The following is an 8,133-nucleotide window of genomic DNA, read 5'->3' on the forward strand; positions in this document are numbered from 1 at the left end:
TGTGGAGTTCTGCATTGGTACGGTCCAGTGAGACAGGGAGGTTATGGAGGTGTACAGGTTCAGGGCACATTTGTCTGGAGTTCTGCATTGGTACGTTCCAGTGAGACAGGGAGGTTATGGAGGGGTACAGGTTCAGGGCATATTTGTGTGTAGTTCTGCATTGGTACGTTCCAGTGAGACAGGGAGGTTATGGAGGTTACAGGTTCAGGGCATATTTGTGTGGAGTTCTGCAGTGGTACGTTCCAGTGAGACAGGGTGGTTATGGTCGGGTACAGGATCAGGGCATATTTGAGTGGAGTTCGGCTTTTGTGCGTTCCAGTGAGACAGGGAGGTTATGGAGAGGTAGAGGTTCAGGGCATACTTGTGTGGAGTTCTGCATTGGTACGTTCCAGTGAGACAGGGAGGTTATGGAGGGTACCGGTTCAGGGCAAATTTGTGTGGAGTTCTGCATTGGTGTGTTCCAGTGAGACAAGGAGGTTATGGGCGGGTACACGTTCAGGACATATTTGAGTGGAGTTCGGCTTTTGTGCGTTCCAGTGAGACAGGGAGGTTATGGAGGGTACCGGTTCAGGGCATATTTGTGTGGAGTTCTGCATTGGTACGTTCCAGTGAGACAGGGAGGTTATGGAGGGTTACAGGTTCAGGGCATATTTGTGTGGAGTTCTGCATTGGTACGTTCCAGTGAGACAGGGAGGTTATGGAGGTGTACATGTTCAGGGCATATTTGTGTGGAGTTCTGCAATGGTACGTCCCAGTGAGACAGGGAGGATATGGTCGGGTACAGGTTCAGGGCATATTTGTGTGGAGTTCTGCATTGGTACTTTCCAGTGAGACAGGGAAGTTATGGAGGGGTACAGGTTCAGGGCATATTTCTGTGGAATTCTGCATTGGTACGTTCCAGTGAGACACGGTGGTTATGGAGGGTACCGGTTCAGGGCATATTTGTGTGGAGTTCTGCATTGGTACGTTCCAGTGAGACAGTGAGGTTATGGCGGGGTACAGGTTCAGGGCATATTTGTGTGGTGTTCTGCAATGGTACGTTCCAGTGAGACAGGGAGGTTATGCACGGTACAGGATCAGGGCATATTTGAGTGGAGTTCGGCATTGGTGCGTTCCAGTGAGACAGGGAGGTTATGGTCGGGTACAGGTTCAGGGCATATTTGTGTGGAGTTCTGCATTGGTACTTTCCAGTGAGACAGGGAAGTTATGGTGGGGTACAGGTTCAGGGCATATTTGTGTGGAGTTCTGCATTGGTACGTTCTAGTGAGAGAGGGAGGTTATGGAGGGGTACAGGTTCAGGGCATATTTGTGTGTAGTTCTGCATTGGTACGTTCCAGTGAGACAGGGAGGTTATGGAGGGTACAGGTTCAGGGCATATTTGTGTGGAGTTCTGCAGTGGTACGTTCCAGTGAGACAGGGAGTTTATGGTCGGGTACAGGTTCTGGGCATATTTGTGCGTAGTTCTGCATTGGTACGTTCCAGTGAGACAGTGAGGTTATGGAGGGTACAGGTTCAGGGCATATTTGTGTGGAGTTCTGTGTTGGTGTGTTCCAGTGTGACAAGGATCTTATGGGCGGGTAAACGTTCCGGGTATATTTGTGTGGAGTTCTGCAGAGGTACGTTCCAGTGAGACAGGGAGGTTATGGTCGGGTACATGTTCAGGGCATATTTGTGTAGAGTTCTGCATTGGGACTTTCCTGTGAGACAGGGAAGTTATGGAGGGGTGCAGGTTCAGGGCATATTTGTGTGTAGTTCTGCATTGGTACGTTCCAGTGAGACAGGGAGGTTATGGAGGGTACAGGTTCAGGGCATATTTGTGCGGAGTTCTGCAGTGGTACGTTCCAGTGAGACAGGGAAGTTATGGTCGGGTACAGGTTCAGGGCATATTTGTGCGTAGTTCTGCTTTGGTACGTTCCAGTCAGACAAGGATCTTATGGGCGGGTACAGGTTCAGGGCATATTTGTGTGGTGTTCTGCAATGGTACGTTCCAGTGAGACTGGGAGGATATGGGCGGGTACACTTTCAGGGCATATTTGAGTGGAGTTCGGCATTGGTGCGTTCCATTGAGACAGGGAAGTTATGGAGGGGTACAGGTTCAGGGCATATTTGTGTGGAGTTCTGCATTGGTACGTTCCAGTGAGACAGGGAGGTTATGGAGGGTACAGGCTCAGGGCATATTTGTTTAGAGTTCTGCATTGGTACGTTCCAGTGAGACAGGGAGGTTATGGAGGGGTACAGGTTCAGGGCAAATTTGTGTGGAGTTCTGCATGGGTACGTTCCAGTGAGACAGTGAGGTTATGGAGGGTACAGGTTCAGGGCATATTTGTGTGGAGTTCTGTGTTGGTGTGTTCCAGTGTGACAAGGATCTTATGGGCGGGTAAACGTTCCGGGCATATTTGTGTGGAGTTCTGCAGAGGTACGTTCCAGTGAGACAGGGAGTTTATGGTCGGGTACATGTTCAGGGCATATTTGTGTGGAGTTCTGCATTGGGACTTTCCTGTGAGACAAGGAAGTTATGGAAGGGTACAGGTTCAGGGCACATTTGTGTGGAGTTCTGCATTGGTACGTTCCAGTGAGACAGGGAGGTTATGGAGGGGTGCAGGTTCAGGGCATATTTGTGTGTAGTTCTGCATTGGTACGTTCCAGTGAGACAGGGAGGTTATGGAGGGTACAGGTTCAGGGCATATTTGTGTGGAGTTCTGCAGTGGTACGTTCCAGTGAGACAGGGAAGTTATGGTCGGGTACAGGTTCAGGGCATATTTGTGCGTAGTTCTGCTTTGGTACGTTCCAGTCAGACAAGGATCTTATGGGCGGGTACAGGTTCAGGGCATATTTGTGTGGTGTTCTGCAATGGTACGTTCCAGTGAGACTGGGAGGATATGGGCGGGTACACTTTCAGGGCATATTTGAGTGGAGTTCGGCATTGGTGCGTTCCATTGAGACAGGGAAGTTATGGAGGGGTACAGGTTCAGGGCATATTTGTGTGGAGTTCTGCATTGGTACGTTCCAGTGAGACAGGGAGGTTATGGAGGGTACAGGCTCAGGGCATATTTGTGTGGAGTTCTGTGTTGGTGTGTTCCAGTGTGACAAGGATCTTATGGGCGGGTAAACGTTCCGGGCATATTTGTGTGGAGTTCTGCAGAGGTACGTTCCAGTGAGACAGGGAGTTTATGGTCGGGTACATGTTCAGGGCATATTTGTGTGGAGTTCTGCATTGGGACTTTCCTGTGAGACAAGGAAGTTATGGAAGGGTACAGGTTCAGGGCACATTTGTGTGGAGTTCTGCATTGGTACGTTCCAGTGAGACAGGGAGGTTATGGAGGGGTGCAGGTTCAGGGCATATTTGTGTGTAGTTCTGCATTGGTACGTTCCAGTGAGACAGGGAGGTTATGGAGGGTACAGGTTCAGGGCATATTTGTGTGGAGTTCTGCATTGGTGTGTTCCAGTGAGAGAAGGAGGTTATGGGCGGGTACACGTTCAGGGCACATTTGTGTGGAATTCTGCATTGGTATGTTCCAGTGAGACAGGGAGGTTATGGAGGGTACCGGTTCAGGGCATATTTGTGTGGAGTTCTGCATTGGTACGTTCCAGTGAGACAGGGAGGTTATGGAGGGTACAGGTTCAGGGCATATTTGTGTGGAGTTCTGCAGTGGTACGTTCCAGTGAGACAGGGAGGTTATGGTCGGGTATAGGTTCAGGGCATATTTGTGTGGAGTTCTGCATTGGGACTTTCGTATGAGACAGGGAAGTTAAGGAAGGGTACAGGTTCACGGCACATTTGTGTGGAGTTCTGCATTGGTACGTTCCAGTGAGACAGGGAGGTTATGGAGGGGTACAGGTTCAGGGCATATTTGTGTGTAGTTCTGCATTGGTACGTTCCAGTGAGACAGGGAGGTTATGGAGGGTACAGGTTCAGGGCATATTTGTGTGGAGTTCTGCATTGGTACGTTCCAGTGAGACAGGGAGGTTATGGAGGGTACAGGTTCAGGGCATATTTGTGTGGAGTTCTGCAGTGGTACGTTCCAGTGAGACTGGGAGGTAATGGAGGGGTACAGGTTAGGGCATATTTGAGTGTAGTTCTGCATTTGTACGTTCCTGTGAGTCAGGGAGGTTATGGAGTGTACAGGTTCAGGGCACATTTGTGTGGAGTTCTGCATTGGTACTTTCCAGTGAGACAGGGAAGTTATGGAGGGGTACAGGTTCAGGGGATATTTGTGTGTAGTTCTGCATTGGTACGTTCCAGTGAGACAGGGAGGTTATTGGTGGTACAGGCTCAGGGCATATTTGTGTGGAGTTCTGCAGTGGTACGTTCCAGTGAGTCAGGCAGGTTATGGTCGGGTACAGGATCAGGGCATATTTGAGTGGAGTTCGGCTTTCGTGCGTACCAGTGAGACAGGGAGGTTATGGAGGGGTACAGGTTCAGGGCATACTTGTGTGGAGTTCTGCATTGGTACGTTCCAGTGAGACTGGGAGGTTATGGAGGGTACCGGTTCAGGGCATATTTCTGTGGAGTTCTGCATTGGTACGTTCCAGCGAGACAGGGAGGTTATGGAGGGTTACAGGTTCAGGGCATATTTGTGTGGAGTTCTGCATTGGTACGGTCCAGTGAGACAGGGAGGTTATGGAGGTGTACAGGTTCAGGGCACATTTGTCTGGAGTTCTGCATTGGTACGTTCCAGTGAGACAGGGAGGTTATGGAGGGGTACAGGTTCAGGGCATATTTGTGTGTAGTTCTGCATTGGTACGTTCCAGTGAGACAGGGAGGTTATGGAGGTTACAGGTTCAGGGCATATTTGTGTGGAGTTCTGCAGTGGTACGTTCCAGTGAGACAGGGTGGTTATGGTCGGGTACAGGATCAGGGCATATTTGAGTGGAGTTCGGCTTTTGTGCGTTCCAGTGAGACAGGGAGGTTATGGAGAGGTAGAGGTTCAGGGCATACTTGTGTGGAGTTCTGCATTGGTACGTTCCAGTGAGACAGGGAGGTTATGGAGGGTACCGGTTCAGGGCAAATTTGTGTGGAGTTCTGCATTGGTGTGTTCCAGTGAGACAAGGAGGTTATGGGCGGGTACACGTTCAGGACATATTTGAGTGGAGTTCGGCTTTTGTGCGTTCCAGTGAGACAGGGAGGTTATGGAGGGTACCGGTTCAGGGCATATTTGTGTGGAGTTCTGCATTGGTACGTTCCAGTGAGACAGGGAGGTTATGGAGGGTTACAGGTTCAGGGCATATTTGTGTGGAGTTCTGCATTGGTACGTTCCAGTGAGACAGGGAGGTTATGGAGGTGTACATGTTCAGGGCATATTTGTGTGGAGTTCTGCAATGGTACGTCCCAGTGAGACAGGGAGGATATGGTCGGGTACAGGTTCAGGGCATATTTGTGTGGAGTTCTGCATTGGTACTTTCCAGTGAGACAGGGAAGTTATGGAGGGGTACAGGTTCAGGGCATATTTCTGTGGAATTCTGCATTGGTACGTTCCAGTGAGACACGGTGGTTATGGAGGGTACCGGTTCAGGGCATATTTGTGTGGAGTTCTGCATTGGTACGTTCCAGTGAGACAGTGAGGTTATGGCGGGGTACAGGTTCAGGGCATATTTGTGTGGTGTTCTGCAATGGTACGTTCCAGTGAGACAGGGAGGTTATGCACGGTACAGGATCAGGGCATATTTGAGTGGAGTTCGGCATTGGTGCGTTCCAGTGAGACAGGGAGGTTATGGTCGGGTACAGGTTCAGGGCATATTTGTGTGGAGTTCTGCATTGGTACTTTCCAGTGAGACAGGGAAGTTATGGTGGGGTACAGGTTCAGGGCATATTTGTGTGGAGTTCTGCATTGGTACGTTCTAGTGAGAGAGGGAGGTTATGGAGGGGTACAGGTTCAGGGCATATTTGTGTGTAGTTCTGCATTGGTACGTTCCAGTGAGACAGGGAGGTTATGGAGGGTACAGGTTCAGGGCATATTTGTGTGGAGTTCTGCAGTGGTACGTTCCAGTGAGACAGGGAGTTTATGGTCGGGTACAGGTTCAGGGCATATTTGTGCGTAGTTCTGCATTGGTACGTTCCAGTGAGACAGTGAGGTTATGGAGGGTACAGGTTCAGGGCATATTTGTGTGGAGTTCTGTGTTGGTGTGTTCCAGTGTGACAAGGATCTTATGGGCGGGTAAACGTTCCGGGTATATTTGTGTGGAGTTCTGCAGAGGTACGTTCCAGTGAGACAGGGAGGTTATGGTCGGGTACATGTTCAGGGCATATTTGTGTAGAGTTCTGCATTGGGACTTTCCTGTGAGACAGGGAAGTTATGGAGGGGTGCAGGTTCAGGGCATATTTGTGTGTAGTTCTGCATTGGTACGTTCCAGTGAGACAGGGAGGTTATGGAGGGTACAGGTTCAGGGCATATTTGTGCGGAGTTCTGCAGTGGTACGTTCCAGTGAGACAGGGAAGTTATGGTCGGGTACAGGTTCAGGGCATATTTGTGCGTAGTTCTGCTTTGGTACGTTCCAGTCAGACAAGGATCTTATGGGCGGGTACAGGTTCAGGGCATATTTGTGTGGTGTTCTGCAATGGTACGTTCCAGTGAGACTGGGAGGATATGGGCGGGTACACTTTCAGGGCATATTTGAGTGGAGTTCGGCATTGGTGCGTTCCATTGAGACAGGGAAGTTATGGAGGGGTACAGGTTCAGGGCATATTTGTGTGGAGTTCTGCATTGGTACGTTCCAGTGAGACAGGGAGGTTATGGAGGGTACAGGCTCAGGGCATATTTGTTTAGAGTTCTGCATTGGTACGTTCCAGTGAGACAGGGAGGTTATGGAGGGGTACAGGTTCAGGGCAAATTTGTGTGGAGTTCTGCATGGGTACGTTCCAGTGAGACAGTGAGGTTATGGAGGGTACAGGTTCAGGGCATATTTGTGTGGAGTTCTGTGTTGGTGTGTTCCAGTGTGACAAGGATCTTATGGGCGGGTAAACGTTCCGGGCATATTTGTGTGGAGTTCTGCAGAGGTACGTTCCAGTGAGACAGGGAGTTTATGGTCGGGTACATGTTCAGGGCATATTTGTGTGTAGTTCTGCATTGGTACGTTCCAGTGAGACAGGGAGGTTATGGAGGGTACAGGTTCAGGGCATATTTGTGTGGAGTTCTGCAGTGGTACGTTCCAGTGAGACAGGGAAGTTATGGTCGGGTACAGGTTCAGGGCATATTTGTGCGTAGTTCTGCTTTGGTACGTTCCAGTCAGACAAGGATCTTATGGGCGGGTACAGGTTCAGGGCATATTTGTGTGGTGTTCTGCAATGGTACGTTCCAGTGAGACTGGGAGGATATGGGCGGGTACACTTTCAGGGCATATTTGAGTGGAGTTCGGCATTGGTGCGTTCCATTGAGACAGGGAAGTTATGGAGGGGTACAGGTTCAGGGCATATTTGTGTGGAGTTCTGCATTGGTACGTTCCAGTGAGACAGGGAGGTTATGGAGGGTACAGGCTCAGGGCATATTTGTTTAGAGTTCAGCATTGGTACGTTCCAGTGAGACAGGGAGGTTATGGAGGGGTACAGGTTCAGGGCAAATTTGTGTGGAGTTCTGCATTGGTCCGTTCCAGTGAGACAACGAGGATATGGGCGGGTACACTTTCAAGGCATATTTGAGTGGAGTTCGGCATTGGTGCGTTCCAGTGAGACAGGGAAGTTATGGAGGGGTACAGGTTCAGGGCATATTTGTGTGGAGTTCTGCATTGTTACTTTCCAGTGAGACAGGGAGGTTATGGAGGGGTACAGGTTCAGGGCATATTTGTGTGTAGTTCTGCATTGGGACGTTTCAGTGAGACAGGGAGGTTATGGAGGGTACAGGTTCAGGGCATATTTGTGTGGAGTTCTGCAGTGGTACGTTCCAGTGAGACAGGGAGGTTATGAGCGGGTACAGGATCAGGGCATATTTGAGTGGAGTTCGGCATTGTTGCGTTCCAGTGCGACAGGGAGGTTATGGAGGGGTACAGGTTCAGTGCATATTTGTGTGTAGTTCGGCATTTGTACATTCCAGTGATACAGGGAGGTTATGGAGGGGTACAGGTTCATGGCATATTTGTGTGTAGTTCTGTATTGGTACGTTCCAGTGAGACAGGGAGGTTATGGAGGGGTACCGGTTCAGG

Source organism: Hemitrygon akajei, unplaced genomic scaffold (assembly GCF_048418815.1).
Source record: "Hemitrygon akajei unplaced genomic scaffold, sHemAka1.3 Scf000128, whole genome shotgun sequence".
NCBI classification, from domain to species: Eukaryota; Metazoa; Chordata; class Chondrichthyes; order Myliobatiformes; family Dasyatidae; genus Hemitrygon; species Hemitrygon akajei.